Raw genomic sequence first — 17,010 nt, forward strand, 5'->3', positions numbered from 1 at the left:
GGATAACACCTTCCATTACCCTCATTCTCCCCAGTAGAGTGGGAGACAATCATAATTGGATGAAGAGTAGGAAATGTAGTTGAATAAATGAAGAGAATAAAAAGTTTGTAATAATCACTGTGTTGAGGTGGCACAGTAAATAAGAGTATCAGGACTGGGGTCAGAAAGGCTCATCTTTCAAAGTTAAAATCTGTCCTCAAACACTAACTATGTGATTCTGGGTAAGTCATGTAACTATGTTTGCCTCGGTTTCTCATTTGTAAAATGAGCTGCAGAAGGAAATGATGAATTATTTGAGTATCTTTGCCAAGAAAGTCCTAAATGGAGTCACAAAGAGTGACTCCCACAAAGATTTTGGACATGACTGAACTCAAACAACAATAATCACTGTGGGATATGAAATAGGGAGAAAGAGTTTGTGGTACAAGGATTGCACACCCACAGTGTAGGCAGATCTGAGATTACAATTATGCTACTGTTAGTACAGTCTTTGGGACAGTGGGGTACAGACACCTGGGGGATTAGTTGCATCTTTGAGGGCCAGTGATTGCTTTTCATAGACTCACAGAAATATCCTATCAGTCCTGATTCTGGGATGTTTGTGTGCTCCAGACAGTGACCTCTCTAGGGAGCACAGATTTAGAAAAGAGTTATGAATAAGGAAATATGAAAATAGAATATCCCTTTGTTGGAAGCTGCCATTTTTTTCTTTGCTGTTCTGTCAGATTGAAATGGTTCTGCTTCTAGGGGCCCACTCACTTATATCTTCCTCACTTAGGACAGCACACCTGGGGAGTTGTGGAGAATATTCTTGGATGAAAAATGAGTGTGTGTTACAAATATGTTTGCTAGATACCTAATCCATTTTCTGAGTTATTTATGGAAAGCTTTCCTTTGCCATATAGTGCTTTAAGAAGAGCTGCCTTTTAAATAATAGAATGGCAATTCATAGTTTCAGAGGAGTTCAAAAGCTTTGCTGATGTGATCTGATCCCTGGCATATTCCCCAACATGAGGAGGAGGGGGGCCTAGTCTTTCCTTCAGTTTATAGAGAAACTGAAATATAGTTCCAGGTTTGGAACTGGAAATGGTTCAGTGTGAAGGTCCGGGCTAGCTCCTCTGAAGGGCTCAGAATAAGTCCTTGTCAGGATAAGCAAAAGTCCTTGCCCCACGTTGTGGGTGCCAAATTGTAAAGTTCTTGAATTGTAAAGGTCCAGTTGTCTCTAAGTTATCCTTGGGGATTGCCGTCTCAACTCAATCTCCCAGCCAGACTCTCTCCTTCCAGCCTGCCGTCCCAACTCTGTCCCAGACTCGACTACTCTCCATACCCAATGCTGCCCTCTTTTATCCTCGCAGAGATTGTAGTGAGAACTCAACAGGGTTTGGGGAAATACTTCAACCAATGAACTTGCTCCTCTTAAAGGTGCAAACTTCTTTTAAACATGCAAACTCCTCCTCCTCAGAAGTTCAAAGGTGTAAACTCCCCCTAAAGGCTGGAACTAAAGGTGTGAATTCTGAGCTAGAGAATTGCCCAGACAACCTGAGTTCTCACCTTGTAATCCTAACAGTTCAGCAGTCAGAAGATCTAGTTCACATTAGCTTCTAATTTAGGTTACATCCCTGGACCTTACCTTCTTCATCAGTAAAGTAAGGTGGGCCTCTGAGAAAGCCTTCCAGCTGGAGACTTGATCTTGTGACTCTCATTTTCCAAATCTGCAGAAACCTACATTGCTAGTGTTTCTAATTCTTCTTTTGCTAAGAACTGGTCCTTGTGTGAAGCAGTTCATTCCTAGTCCTGTTCCATACTCAGCACATCTCCTACTGCTTAATTTTCCTCCCAGGGTTAACATTTTTCTGAGAAAGAAAGCCGCTATGGTGATAATTTTCTTGTCAGGCTTTTAAAAATCTTTGTTGCAGGCCTATCTAGTGGCAAGTATCCAGTTGGTGAACATCATGTAGTTCTTTCCTTCTTAAGTTGCATGACCTTTCATGCTTGTTTTAAACTAAGTCTCTGTTTTTTGAGGTCCTAAGAGAGGGTGCCTTTTTAAACAGTGTGTGTATTTTTGTTTTGCAGGTTAGTGGGTCAGAGAAGAGCTTTGGGCCACCTGGAATTTCCTGGGTTTTCTGGCTGGTGAGTCTTCAGCTCATCCTGTACTGTATACTGATTAGTTTTCATATTAATAGCCAGGTAAGATAAGGAAAACCTAAAGTTATCCAACTTTAAATTTATGTAAAGAAGTTGCTAGACAGTCCTGAAGATTCTATGCATCAGTCCTTATTCTTTTTTATATTTGATGGGCTCCCTCTGAATGAATGAGTACTTTAGGGTATTTATTAAGGGCTTCCTAAATGCTAAGCTATTGTACATAACATGGGGAAATAAATATATAATCCTTTTAAGAAACTTAACCTTATAATGGAGGGAGACAATACATATTGAAGAATTCAGCTTTCAAGTTTGGTGGAAAAGTCTCATGGTCCTCTGGGTACAGCAGTTGTACACATGTTAATGTCTCTTCTTTAATGTCATTTCCATTGATAAAATGACTACTTCTTGATGAAGCACTGGACAATGCCAAGGACTAGTGCAAGAACCTTTTTCAAAGGTTAAAGTTTTAAAATGTATTCAATAAAATGCATAGGATTGCAAAGAAAATAAATTATATTGAAACAATTATTAAAATATTTTAAAAGTTCATGGATCTTCTGTTAAGAATCCCTTGTCTAGGGTTTTTTTCCCCCCTAGGCTCAGGCAAGGCCCCTTTATTAATGAGTAACAATGTTTCTCAACATTTTTGTGGAAAGTTGCCATATAGTAGAAGACAGATACATCTTTCAATTTTCTGATTTGATTTTCACATGAATTACTGAGAATGAGAATAATAACAGTAGCTAACGTGTAGCGCTTTATGTTCTGCAAAACACTTACATGTTGAGTCTCACAACAACCTTAGGAAGTTGGTGCTATTATCCATTTTCTAAACTGAAAAAAGTGAGGCAGAAGTTCATTTACTTAGCTCAGGTCAGATAGCTATTAAGTATCTGAGGCAAGATTCAACTGAGGTCTTCCCAACTCTGTCACTATACCTCCTCTCTTAGCTTTCTGGGGCCACTAGCTTCTCTTTGTCAGTTTTGGGGGCCATCATCTTTGACCTTTAGATTTCCTCTTTTCCCTATTTTCTACATCTTCCCTGACCAGTCACTCCTAATTCAAGCCATTTAGTCTCTTGAAATATCTGAGCCTTATAATTTGCTATACATGATCATTCATTTTATTTTTCTTTTCTTCTTCTGCCACCTGTAACTTTCACCCTATGCCATCTTTCTTTTTTCTTTTTCTTTTAAAGCTTTTTATTTCTAAAATATATGCATAATCTTCAACATTCAACTTTGCAAAACCTTGTATTCCAAGTTTTTTCCCTTCCTTCCCTCACACTTCCTCCCCTAGATGGCAAGTAATCCAATATATGTTAAATATATGCAATTCTTCTGTACATATTTCCACAATTATCATGTTGCCCAAGAAAAATCAGATCAAAAAGGAAAAAAAAAATGAAAAAGAAAATAAAATGCAGGCAAATAAAAAGAAAAAAGTGAAAATAGTATGTTGTGTTCCATACTCAATCCCTACAATCCTCTCTCTGGGTGCAGATGGCTCTTTCCATCACAATTTATTGGAAATCTGCCACCTCGTTCCATCTACTCCTTGTAGACACATCATCAAAATGGCTCATAGATTGATATCAGCAAGGGACCTCAGAGGTGCTTTAATCTAGCCCGCTCTTTTTATAGATGTGAAGGATGGGTCTCCAAATATTCAAGTGACTAACTTGATAATATCATGCAAGTATAATTTTTATAACCACAAATTATAAACATACAATAAATTTACATGGCATACACAGATATTTGTTGATCAACTCTGATGTTCTTTGTGACTCATAACTAGTGAATAATAAATGAATCTTTTGATGGGATGAACATTTGAGTATTGTTTTCTTTTGATATACAATGTCTTACATGAATTACATGTTTGAGAGTGGGATTGTTGCCTAACAATGAGCTTGCCTTTCTGTCTTAGCATTTCTTGGATATGAGAAAACTGTGCTTGCAGAATAACTAGGTCATTGATATCTATTTTGAAGGGAATGTGACCACAGCTACATGAATATTTAATTTCCGGATCAAATCCTGTTGGACTGGTTTACTGGGGAAGCAGGCAGCAAGCACTCCCTGGTTGGTCATATGGGTATTTATAAAGTGTTAAGAGTCTGAGGGTAATGAAGCACTTGAGTTCTGCTTTCTAGGGAGCAGTATAGAGGTTTTTAAAAACCCTCAGGAAAAGGACTGCATCTTTTTTCCCCCTAACTAGTTCTGTGGTATATTATGAAAATCATTGGCTCTTAGTGACTGCTCCAATTTTTAATTTTGGGTGAATCTGGTTTTTTCATTCTTTTGCAGTCATCTCATATTTTAACTTTGCTAATGAAGATCTTTCTAAAGTCTTGATGAACTCTGCAAATTGAAGTCACCAGAGCTTTGAGTTCTGGATATACCTCACTATTCAAGTGTCAAGATATCACTATTTAGTGGAGTTGGTTTAAAATTGATTAAGGAACTTCTAAAAGTGTGCAGGATTGCATTGGATTCTAACTTGGTATAATCTAACAGGACCCAGGATTTGCGGTAGTTCAGTGAGTTTGCTCCATTTTCTCTACTACTCCTAACCTCTCTGGTTTCCTTTAAAACTGAACTAAATTCCCATTTCCTATAAGAAGCTTTCTCCAACTCCTCTTAATTCCAGGACCTTCCCTTTGCTACTTGCTATTTATCTTGTATATATCTTTGTATGTATGTGTTTTCAGATTCTCCCCTAACTCCTAGAGGACCGGGACTGTCTTTTGCCTCTTTTTCTGTATCCCCAATGCTTAGCATAGTGGGTTTAATACATGTTTACGGAATTGAATTGAATGAAACTTTTTGTTATTTTTCACTCAAATGTAGCTCTGGTTGAGTACTTAAGTAGCTCATTCCCCATATAAATTCCTGTTTATACTAAGTCTAAAAAATTTACACCTAACATGTTGCCATATTTACCTGAAAAATCCACTTTTTTCTCTTTGCCCCCTGCACTTGTCCCCATTTTTAAGGAGAAACAGGATACTTTTTTTTTCTACAACTCCTTTCTCTCCCTCAACCCCTCCATTATCCTTTTCCTCTTGGTATTGCCATCAACAATAGCAGTCCTGAACTTTTAAAGGCTTGGTAAGAACAACCAAAGAGGTGTTTAATTAAAAGTCTGTTTTCTGAAAGTAAAAAAAAGACTGTGAAACTACTGTTTACTGTTTTTCAGCTGCTCTTATTAAACTTTCAATCATTGTGTTCCAAAAGGGAATCCAGCCAGAATGGCAAGAAAGGAAGAATAACTTTTTTTTTTTCCCCTGGCTATAATCCGCACAAGAAACAGGATCACCTAAGTGAAACTCAGATTTCCTTCTCCTCCTCCTCCTCCTCCTCCTCCTCCCCTCCCCCGTTGTCCTTTTAATCATTAACATCTTTTTTTCCAGAGTTTGGGGAAAATTATGCAAGTAAGTAGGCATATTTTATATCATAAAGGACTCATAAAACTTTAGACTCTTTCCTCAGTTCAGGTTCACCTTAGTGTTTTGAGGTTAAGGTAGTGCTGAACTCAAATCTCTAAAGTCTCAATATTTTCTGCATTTTTAAACTACTGAATTGGTGTCTTTCTTTGTACTTTGTAAAGATGAATGAACTGAAGTTGGAAGGGACCTCAAAAGCCATATGGGATAAATGTGAGCAATGATGAAGCAGGCCCAACTATTTGTTCAAGGGCACAGATACTAAATGTGAGAAGTGGGATTTGAACTTAGGTCCTCTGCCTCCAAAAGCCAGTGAGCTTTTGAGTGAGCCAGGGACCATGCTGTGTTTTTAGAGGAAACTACAGATGAAAGGTTATATTTTAGGACTTTAGGAACTCTGATTCTGTGAAAATCACTTCTTTCTGACTTTTCAGAGTTAGTGAAGCTCTCGGTTGATGGAGCCAGTAGACTAATGTCAGGTAGGAAAAGTGATAGATAGTCCAATATTGGAAAAACAGAATGATTTACAGCATTTGATTTACTGAGTTTTTCTGCTTCTTCCACTATTCTCCGTGTATGGATTGACTTTTTCCTTTTCTCCTTACCTTTTCAAAAATTCTGATCCATCTCTTAAAAGCCAGTTCAGATACTGACTTCTCCATGATCACTGATTTCTACCCCCTGCTTAGTAATTGTCCCAGCTACCATTTATATAACCTTATAGATTTGCAAAACCTTTTTTACATATACAAGTGTCCCAAAATTTTTGGTGCGATTTTAAATTAGTTTAGGCAAGATTCTAAGTTGGATTTTCCTGGCTTTAAGTCCATTGTTATATCTACAACACCATCTAGGCCCTTCTCCACTAACTGATCATGATCCTTTTTGCATTTGACTATGTGGTATCTTTTAGAATGTTCCCTCTTTCATATAGTTACCTATGTTCTTACTGTTTTGTCATGCTAGGCTGTAAGTTCCACAAGATAGGGACAGTATCTTAGCCAAACTTTGTATCACCATTTGAACCTAGCCAATTAAAAAAATACATACATATATATTTGTTAACTAAGAAAAGAGAGTGGGATATAATGGAGAGAATATTGTCTTCAGGACCAGGAAGACCTGGATTCAGTTTGAGACTTGCCCCTGATATATATAGGTAACTTTCTAAAACTATTAATTAAAAGTGATTTCTGGTGTTTGTAGTGGGGGTTGGTGATTGGGGTGGGAAATAGAGGTTTTTTTGGGAAGGATTTAATTAATTAGGTTCTTGGAAACTGCTATCAGTAAAGGGATTTGCAAGAAAAAAATAGTCTTAGAAAAAAACAAAGAACTTTCTGGAATCAAAAGGTGACATTTCCCTGCTGAAACAGAAATAACAATATCAACTATTAAAACAGAAAATGCATCATCTAGTATTTTGGAGGCAGCCTAACAAAGCAAAGCAAAGCAAATCCTGCCATCAGTAGATCAGATAAAAACTGCGTGCTAAAGTCATTTACCATAGTCCCCCTATGTGAGTCTATTCTCAGAACTATCTACATAAAAATAAACATTTGAAATGTGAAAGGTCCAAGGGAATAGATAGTGTTTCCAAGGTGCCTGGTTTTACTTATCCTTTGGTTCTTAAAATGGGTATCTGTTCTTCTGTTTACCTAGGTCAGAGTCTGGTTTCCCTTTGGAAAGTTCAGGTCCCCTGTTCTGTATATCCTATTCAGTAAGGACTCTTGGGAGAAAAGGACAATTTGGTCATAAACTCAGAGGGGGAGGGGCCATTTAGTTCAACTTCCTGGTTTTGAAGATGAAGAAACTAAAGCAAGTTGTACACAATAGATCATCTTTTATTATCACATTAAGTTATGGAAACATTTGTTCCATAAAATTAAAAAATGCAAATCTAATGCTCTTGATACTATCTCTACACCCAAAAGAAACTCAGGCCCAGAGAAAGATGAATTGCTCAGAAATACCCAGATGATAATTAGCTAAGAGGGCATTAGAACCAGATTCTCTTACTCCTGTACCACACCTAAGGAGAGGGGTAGATTAAAAGTAATGTCTTTCTAAAATAGTTGATTATTTTTCACCAATTTCTTTCTTTTGTCCCATGTATTCAGTACAGGGTTTTGTTCTTGCTCTGCCACCAACTAGTTAGATGAATTAGGACAAATCAACTTGTCTAGATTTCAGTTCTTGTATCTATAAAATGAGTTTAGATTTGATCTCTAAAAAAGCTAGTGGTTAGGGTGAATAGAGCACTGGGTCTGGAGTCAGGAAGATCTGAGTGCAAATACCATCTCTCATACTGGCTCTGGGACCTTAGGCAAGATTTTTGTCTGCCTCATTTTCCTCATCTGTAAAATGGAAATAATAATAGTATCTATCCCCTAAGGTTGTTGTGAGGATCAAATGAGATGATTTTTATAAAGCACTTAGCATAGTACCTAACACATAGACCCAGTAGCATTTATCATCATATTATCATAACTGATGGACTCTTCAGCTCTATCCTGCTGTTAAATTATTGTAGGGCAGGGATTCTTAACTTGGGTGTCTAGGAATTTGTTTTAAAAAATATTTTGATGAATGTATTTCAGTATAATTGCTCTCCTTTGCAATTCTGTGACTTTAATTTTAATGTATTAAAAAAAAAACATTACTCTGAAGTCTGTAGGCTTCATCTGATTGCTAAAGGGTAAACACACACACACACACACACACACACACACACACACACACACACACACCCCCAATGAAGAAATCCCTGTCTAGGGGATAATCTGATTGTAGAATATTTCATTTCCTTTGTAGGGACCTAAGCATGAGCTTAAGGAAGTTCAGATCATTATACATTTCTGAAAAGGGACATATATGATCCCTTTACCTAGCTATTTTTTTCCCTTTCCTTTTTTTTTTTTTTTTTCAATTGTTCCTAAATTGTCTTCTGCCTTTGTATGTCAGAGACCTGTGATTCTGTTCATGTGAGGACTCCCCTTCACTGATCTGAAACCCATTCATAATTTAAAGGCTTTTAGAGAGTTATTTCAAGCTCTAAGGAATTGTGACTTCACAGGATCATACAATTATTAAATGTCATAGGAGGGATATGAATCCAGGGAGGTATTCAATGTCCAGTCCCCACGGGTTAGACCACACTTTCTCTCCTGCTCATTAAGTCTCATTTAAATGGTTCTCCCTAGCTGTACACTTTTAATGGTACGTTTTTGTAGATGTGTTCTAATAGAAAGTCAGAGATGAGGACAGCTAGGTGGTGCCATGATGCACAGAGCACTCACTGGGCCTGGAGTCAGGAAGCCTCATCTTTAGTGGTTCAAATCCAACCTCAGATACTTACTAGCACTTAACCCAATTTGTCTTAGTTTCCTTATTTGTAAAATGAGCTGAAGAAGAAAAATACAAACCATTTCAATATCTTTGCCAAGAAAACGCCAAATGAGATCACAAAGAGTAAGACCCAACTGAAAATGAAAATTGACTGAGCAATAAAAATAAGGCTGATGGGTTGGGATTGAGTTAAATTCAAGATTTGGACCATTTGGTACTGGCTAAGAAATAGAACGGTAGATCAGTGGAACAGATTAGATACAAAGGACAAAAAAGGGTACATCTATAGCAATCTAATCTTTGACAAACCCAAAGATACCAACATTAGGGACAAAAATTCATTATTCGGAAGAAACTGTTGGGAAAACTGGAAATTAGTATGGCAGAAATTAGATATGGATCCACACTTAACAACCCATATACCAAGATAAGATCAAAATGGGTCCATGATTTAGGCATAAAGAGTGAGATAATAAATAGATTAGAGAAACAGAGGATAGTCTACCTCTCAGACCTGTGGAGGAGGAAGGAATTTATGACCAGAGGAGAACTAGAGATCATTATTGATCACAAAATAGAAGAGTTTGATTACATCAAACTAAAAAGTTTCTGTACAAACAATACTAATGCAAACAAGATTAGAAGGGAAGTAACAAATTGGGAAAATATTTTTAAAAGTAAAGGTTCTGACAAAGGTCTCATTTCCAAAATATATAGAGAACTGACACTAATTTATAGGAAACCAAACCATTCTCCAATTGATAAATGGTCAAGAGATATGAACAGACAATTCTCAGATGATGAAATTGAAACTATTTCCACTCATATGAAAAAGTGTTCCAAATCACTACTGATCAGAGAAATGCAAATTAAGACAACTCTGAGATACCACTACACACCTGTCAGATTGGCTAAAATGACAGGAACAAATAATGATGAATGTTGGAGGGGATGTGGGAAAACTGGGACACTGATACATTGTTGGTGGAGTTGTGAAAGAATCCAGCCATTCTGGAGAGCAATTTGGAACTATGCCCAAAAAGTTGTCAAACTGTGCATACCCTTTGACCCAGCATTGCTGTTATTGGGATTATATCCCAAAGAAATACTAAAGAGTGGAAAGGGACCTGTATGTGCCCAAATGTTTGTGTCAGCTCTTTTTGTTGTAGCTAGAAACTGGAAGTTGAATGGATGTCCATCAGTTGGAGAATGGTTGGGTAAATTATGGTATATGAAGGTTATGGAATATTATTGCTCTGTAAGAAATGACCAGCAGGAGGAATACAGAGAGGCCTGGAGAGACTTAAATCAACTGATGCTGAGTGAAATGAGCAGAACCAGAAGATCACTATACACTTCAACAACAATACTGTATGAGGATGTATTTTGATGGAAGTGGAAATCTTCAACATAAAGAAGATCCAACTCACTTCCAGTTGATCAATGATGGACAGAAATAACTATACCCAGAGAAGGAACACTGGGAAGCGAATGTAAATTGTTAGCACTACTGTCTATCTACCCAGGTTACTTATACCTTCGGAATCTAATACTTAATGTGCAACAAGAAAATGGTATTTACACACATATATTGTATCTAGGTTATATTGTAACACATGTAAAATGTATGGGATTGCCTGTCATCAAGGGGAGGGAGTGGAGGGAGGGAAGGGATAATTTGGAAAAATGAATTAAAAAAAAAAATTCAAGATTTGGTTGGATGCAGTTTATGTGGTTGGAGTTTTACTAGTGCTCCAATATTGAATGCTGTCATAGTCATTTTAAGAATCAGGGCTACTGTGTTCTTGGTGAGTTGCACAGGACTAACCACTGAAACTTTGTTTTAAGTAAAATAAATAATGTATTTCCTTCATAGTCTGACCTTTCTGCTTTGGTATGGCTTTGACAGCTCTTCCTTTGTGTGGGCCTCTTGGAAGAGCTTTCCAGTGGGGGCAGGGTGTGGAATGGTCCACATCCTCCTTGAAACTATAGATTCCCTTTGTTATATCCTACTGTTTATATCAAGCTATGCTTTGCATCTGTCTTCAGTCAACCTTATCTTGACTTTCGGTTTCTTCCAGAGGATGGAATTAATTGAGTTGTCTGCATCCTACTTTCTGCCTAATTAAACACTGGCCTGACAAACCTTGCCAACCCACCTGGTTTTTGTATTTTTTTATTACCTGATGTTGAAGGTTGGCTTTGTCACTGTGTCATGCTTGTGTCTTACTGATAACTGGGAGGTTGAATTTGTTATTTGTCTTGGATTTGCTTTGTTAAGTCAATTACTTTAAAAAAAAAAATAGTACAGTATTGCCATCTCTTAACTTTAACCTTTGAATTTCCTTTCTGCTTCTTTTGGAAAAATTTTAGAAACTTTAGAGGTGATTGCTTGATCCTATAAAAGAAATCACAGCAATCACCTAACATTTATTCAGTGCCCAATATGTCTGTCCAGAGCACTGTGCTAAACTCCAGGAGAAAGAGATCCTTGGGTAAAATAGTCTGCCTGCATGGAACTTCAGTTTAATAGGGAAAAAATATGAAGGACATTTGTGATTATAATACATCATAAATACATTAGAGAGTAGTAAATAGCGCTCTAGGAGTTCTTCAAAGAGCTTAAATTTATAAGGAACAATATGAAGTGCACTTGTAATGATAATACAAATAATACATCATAAATACTCCATAGGAGGATAAACAGAGTACTTTGGGGATTCTGAGGTAAAAAGGTTAGCCTGACTTTGAGAAGTCTATGGAAGAGGTGATATTTGAGTTCATAGGCTATTAACTTTATAGATCTTTTACAATCCAGAAAGATTGAGTTTTAAAGGATAGAATGTTTAGGAATGTTTAGGAAATGTTGCAGTTGCACAGAATATAAATACAACTAAGTGAGAAACAAGAGTATTCTTAAATTTAATTCAGATATGCAGCAAATTTCCAGGTATTGAGTTTATTGTTTTTGCTTTAATAGTATTTTATTTTTTTCCAATTACATGTAAAGACAAACTTTAGCACTTTTTAAAAATTTTTGAGTTCTGAATTTTCTCCCTTTATCCCTTAAATTTCACCCCTCCCTAAAATGGTAAACAATTTGATATAGATTATATATGTGCAATCAGGTAAGACATTTTCATATTAGTAATGTGAAAGAAGAAACAGACCAAAAGGAAGAAAAAACCCCATCAAAAATAAAGCGAAATTTCTATGCTTTGATCTTCATTCACACTTCAGTTCTTTCTCTGGATGTGGATAGCATTTTTCCTCATGAGTCCTTGAAATTGTCTTGGATCATTGTATTGCTAAGAATAGCCAAGTCCTTCATAGTTGATATGTGTAGTACAATGTTACTATTTTTGTGTATAATGTTCTCCTGGTTCTGCTCACATCACTTTGCATTAGTTCATGTAAATCTTTCCAGGTATTTCTGAAATCTAGTTTGCTAATCACTTCTTAGAACACAGTAGTATTTCATTACATTCACAGCTTATTTAGCCATTTCCCAATTGATGGTCATCTCCTCAGTTCTAGTACTTTGCCACCACAAAAATAGCTGCTATAAATATTTTTATACAAATAAGTATTTCCTTTTCCCTTTTAAAAAAATCTCTTTGGGATGCCAGCTAATGAGCTTTTTAGAAGTTGTTAAGATTAGGCACTGATTCTTTCAGAAGAGCAAGAGATCACTGGTAGGAAATTCATTCTATGTCTTTGCCATATATTACCTGCCATGTAAACTGTGACATGCCAGTGAACTGTGTTAGAGCCTGGATATAAATAGAACCTAGTCCCTTCTGTTAGATAGTTGACAACCTATTTTGGTCCAGACATTTGATTTCATTACTTTGGGGAACTCAGTGTGAATGAGCAACTGTTCTGCTATTTAGAGTTTTAGAAGGTTGGTCTGGGGGTGAGACTGAGATGTTTGGTCATTTGCCTGTGGTAAGATAGCCTGCAAGTGTCAGAAACTGGACTGGGGCTAAGGCTGGCTTTACCAATTACACATGAGGTAAGATAGTCTGAAAACCTAGAGATTGCCTATTCTACTCTTTCGACTGGTTCCGTGTGGTTGAAGAGCTTATTTAAAAAACTACAGAATATTTGGTGGCTCCTATTGAACCCTGACCTAAAAGTATTTTAATATTGACTGTAATGCTAGTCCAATAGATTAAGGGAATGCTATACTTATAATTTAGCTAGATTTAAGAGAAAGCTTTTTATGCCTAGCTCCTTCCTTACAGATGACACTCAGGTGGTGGGGATTTTCCCTGGCTGTCCCCCCATGTCTAGAATCCTCTTTATCCTCATCTCTGCCTTGGTTTCCCTGGCTTTCTTCAAGTCTGAGCTAAAATTCCATCTTCTACAAGAAGACTTTCCCAATACATCTTAATGCTAAGGCCTTTTCTTTCTGATTATCTCCAACTTATTCTTGTATATGTCTTGTTTGTACACAGTTGTTCATGTTTTATTCATCTATCAGTGAAAAAGAATAAAAAGAAATATACTTCATTAAGAAAAACTTGGGTTAGACTTGGAGGTGGACTCATTTTTCTTGATTTTCGTCTCTCCTATCTGTTCCTCTACAACAGAATACAAGTTTCTTGAGGGCAGAGACTAATTTTTAAAAAAATGTCTCCAGCACATAGTAAGTGCTTGATAAATTGTTGGTGAATGAACTCCCTGACCATTATAGTGTATAAACTAATACTATGAGGATCTTTAAGGATATCTCAGAATTTCCATGTCTGAGGACTCTTAAGATGGATAAGCCTACTTATTACGTAGATGGTTTAGGGTCAATCTTGTTTAAAAGATCTCACAAAGCCCCTAATGAAATTGATTCTTTTTTTAAATTTTTAAAAATTTATTTATTTAGAATTTTTTTCCACAGTATATATGCATGAGTAATTTTTTTTTATAATATTATCCCTTGTATTCATTTTTCCAAATTATCCCCCCTTCCCTCTACTCCCTCCCCTTCATGACAGGCAATCCCATACATTTTACATGTGTTACAATATAACCTAGATACAATACATGTGTGTAAATACCATTTTCTTGTTGCACATTAAGTATTAGATTCCGAAGGTATAAGTAACCTGGGTAGATAGACAGTAGTGCTAACAATTTACATTCACTTCCCAGTGTTCCTTCTCTGGGTATAGTTATTTCTGTCCATCATTGATCAACTGTAAGTGAGTTGGATCTTCTTTATGTTGAAGATTTCCACTTCCATCAGAATACATCTTCATACAACACTGAAGTGTACAGCGATCTTCTGGTTCTATTCATTTCACTCAGCATCAGTTGATGTAAGTCTCTCCAAGCCTCTCTGTATTCCTCCTGCTGGTCATTTCTTACAGAGCAATAATATTCCATAACCTTCATATACCATAATTTACCCAACCATTCTCCAATTGATGGACATCCATTCATCTTCCAGTTTCTAGCTACAACAAAAAGAGCTGCCACAAACATTTTGGCACATACAGGTCTCTTTCCGCTCTTTAGTATGAAATTGATTCTTGATTGTTCCTTTTGACCCAGACTACTTTATTTTTGAGTCTGGTATGCAGGAGAATAGTAAGTTGGAACAGAATAGAAAATTGGAAGAAAATACATGGAGTAGTTGGATTCAGCTTAACAAACATTAATGCATTTTGCTAAGTATTGGGGAAATGCTGAAAATGGTGAAGTCTCTGTTCACAATGAGTTTACAATGAAGTTAATATGGTTTGGGCAATTTTTAGTGAATTACAGACCAATAAGGAAGTATGGTCTTATTTAGGATCTAGGGTCCTATTTAGGAGCTAAGATCTTATTTAGGAACTAGCCATTGTTGTTGGACATACTTTTTAATCAGAATATAATTTGTATACAAAAGTATATTTTTCTAGCCTTTTTTTTGTGTTTGTCTTGCCCCTTTAGATTGTAAGCTCCTTGGGGAAAGGGGAAGGGTGTAAACCTTAGCACTTAGAACAGTGCCTGGCACATAGTAGGTGCTTAATAAATGCTTATTGACTGACAATATATATTTATATATTGACTGACTGACTTTAATATCCTCCTTTTATATCTTCTCTAGCACCACTGTTAAGTGCATCATAAGTGCCTAATACTTGCTGACTAGAGCTTATTGTCTGTCCTAAACAGTTTATCACTTTATTATTTCACTAAGCAGTGCCAGTTGTTTCTTAATCTTTGGCCTCCTTGATCTATTTGCAGCATTTGATCAAGTGCCTTGATTGTTTCACATTACTTCCCAGCGAATCTCTAAGCTGGGATATGGAGGTGGTTGGTTGGAACGGACTGTGTTTACTTTCTACTTTCTGTATAACCTGTAGTGCCAATAGGTAGGCGGCTCCCAGTGGCATTTGTGATGTCAGGAGGAAGTGAGTCAGATAATGTGAGGAAATGTACCAGTATAGGTCTGTCTAGAGTATACTCAAGGGGAGTTATTAAAGGCTTTTCAGTTAGTGAAATGCCACGGTGATATTTATTTTGTAGGGGAGTTTTTGAATTGGCAAAGAGCTTTATCAAAACAGTCGATGATTAGATTGTTGGTGGTGTGTGGATTTGGGTGGGCAGAGAGCCCACCAAGAAGCTTTTGCAGTAGCTCAGATACATTTGTTGTTGTTCAATCATTTCAGTTTTGGTCGACTCTTTGTGACCCCACTTACAGTTTTCTTGGCAAAGATAGTGAAGTGGTTTGCCATTTCCTTTTCAAACTCATTTTACAGATGAAGTAACTGAGGCAAATGGGGTAAAGTGATTTGCCCAGAGTCACGCAGCTAATTAAGTATCTAAGGTCATATTTGAACTCAGGTCCTCCTAACTCCTTTATCAACTACACAATCTAACTCAGACATAAGGTGAGAATAATCTGAACTCTAGAGTGGTGGTAGTGTGAACGGATAGATAGAAGAAAGTAGGGAGAAGCCTGTTCTGGACTTATGACTCTGGAACATCATAAGGCATGGTATGCATGACAACAAATGTATGAGTGTCAAAAACATTCAAGTCAGGAGAAAGAGCTATTTTAGGGGGAGGATTTGGAGTGATAGTTTCTAGTGGAGATGTCCACCAGACAGTTGGAAATGTGAGAACAGAGTTTACAAAAGAAGAACAAGAGATGTAAATTTGGGAGTCATCAACAAAAAAATAGATGTGATTTTCATAAAATATATATAAAGAAGCAGTGAGTTGAGCATTGAAGTGGAGATAGCATCCACATTTAGGATAATCTGCAAAGGAGGCAGAATGATTATGTAATTGGAAGGACTTTATAGGGTTAGGCTTGGGTCCAAGTCATCTGAAAAGACTCCCCCTCCCTCTCCCCCCTTTTAAGCATTCCTGACAAGTAGTCTTTTAGAGTCTGCTGGAAGATTTCCAATGGTGAAGAACTCATTACCAAAAATGAAGGACCAACTCATTTGTAAAATGGGGCACATGAAAGTGAGTTTATTATCAACTTAGTTACTCCAGCCTCTCAATCCAGCAGCTGGAGGGAAATGTCAAACCAAGGAGTTTGACATTGACTGGTCAGGACTTCTGACTGATGAGTTGAGGGAACCCGTGAATGACCAAACATTTAAAAATTATCTACTGCGTGCCAGGCATTGTATTAACCAGAAAAGTGAGACAGTGTCTGCTTTCAAGATGCTTACCTTGTTTAAACCTGCATAGCTGGTGAGTATATCACAGAATAGGCAATGTATTTTCATATGATTGGTGAATTCCAGGAAGAATGAATTGAAGGAATTTAGCTTGAAATTTAGTCTGTGTGAAATAAAGACTATGCTAGTCAAAAGATAAATAGCATGTCTCATTTCTAACTCTTTCTTTCTCTCTCCCCTTTCCTCCACCCACTTCTTTGTGACAGACCCCTGGTGTGCTTTCCTGACCATTTTGCTGAGTTGAATAACCAGAAAATAAAACCAAACAAAAACTCATGTTTCATATGCTAGAAGTTTGATTTTTTTCTCAGAGACTGATTATTTCCACTTTATTTCCACTCATCTCTTGCCATCCTGGCCTTGTCACTTAAGTGATCACAGTCA

At 36.9% G+C, this 17,010-nt stretch overlaps 1 long non-coding RNA gene across 1 annotated transcript in view; it reads left to right on the forward strand.

The window, feature by feature from the left end:
• LOC141563447 (uncharacterized) overlaps positions 1–17,010 on the forward strand; it is an 89,030-nt gene that overhangs the window by 25,226 nt on the left and 46,794 nt on the right. Inside the window, exon 2 of the long non-coding RNA XR_012488421.1 lies at positions 2,074–2,130. This is a non-coding gene — a long non-coding RNA (uncharacterized LOC141563447). The remainder of the gene's footprint in view (positions 1–2,073; positions 2,131–17,010) is intronic.

Source organism: Sminthopsis crassicaudata, chromosome 3, assembly GCF_048593235.1.
Source record: "Sminthopsis crassicaudata isolate SCR6 chromosome 3, ASM4859323v1, whole genome shotgun sequence".
In the NCBI taxonomy this organism is placed as follows: Eukaryota; Metazoa; Chordata; class Mammalia; order Dasyuromorphia; family Dasyuridae; genus Sminthopsis; species Sminthopsis crassicaudata.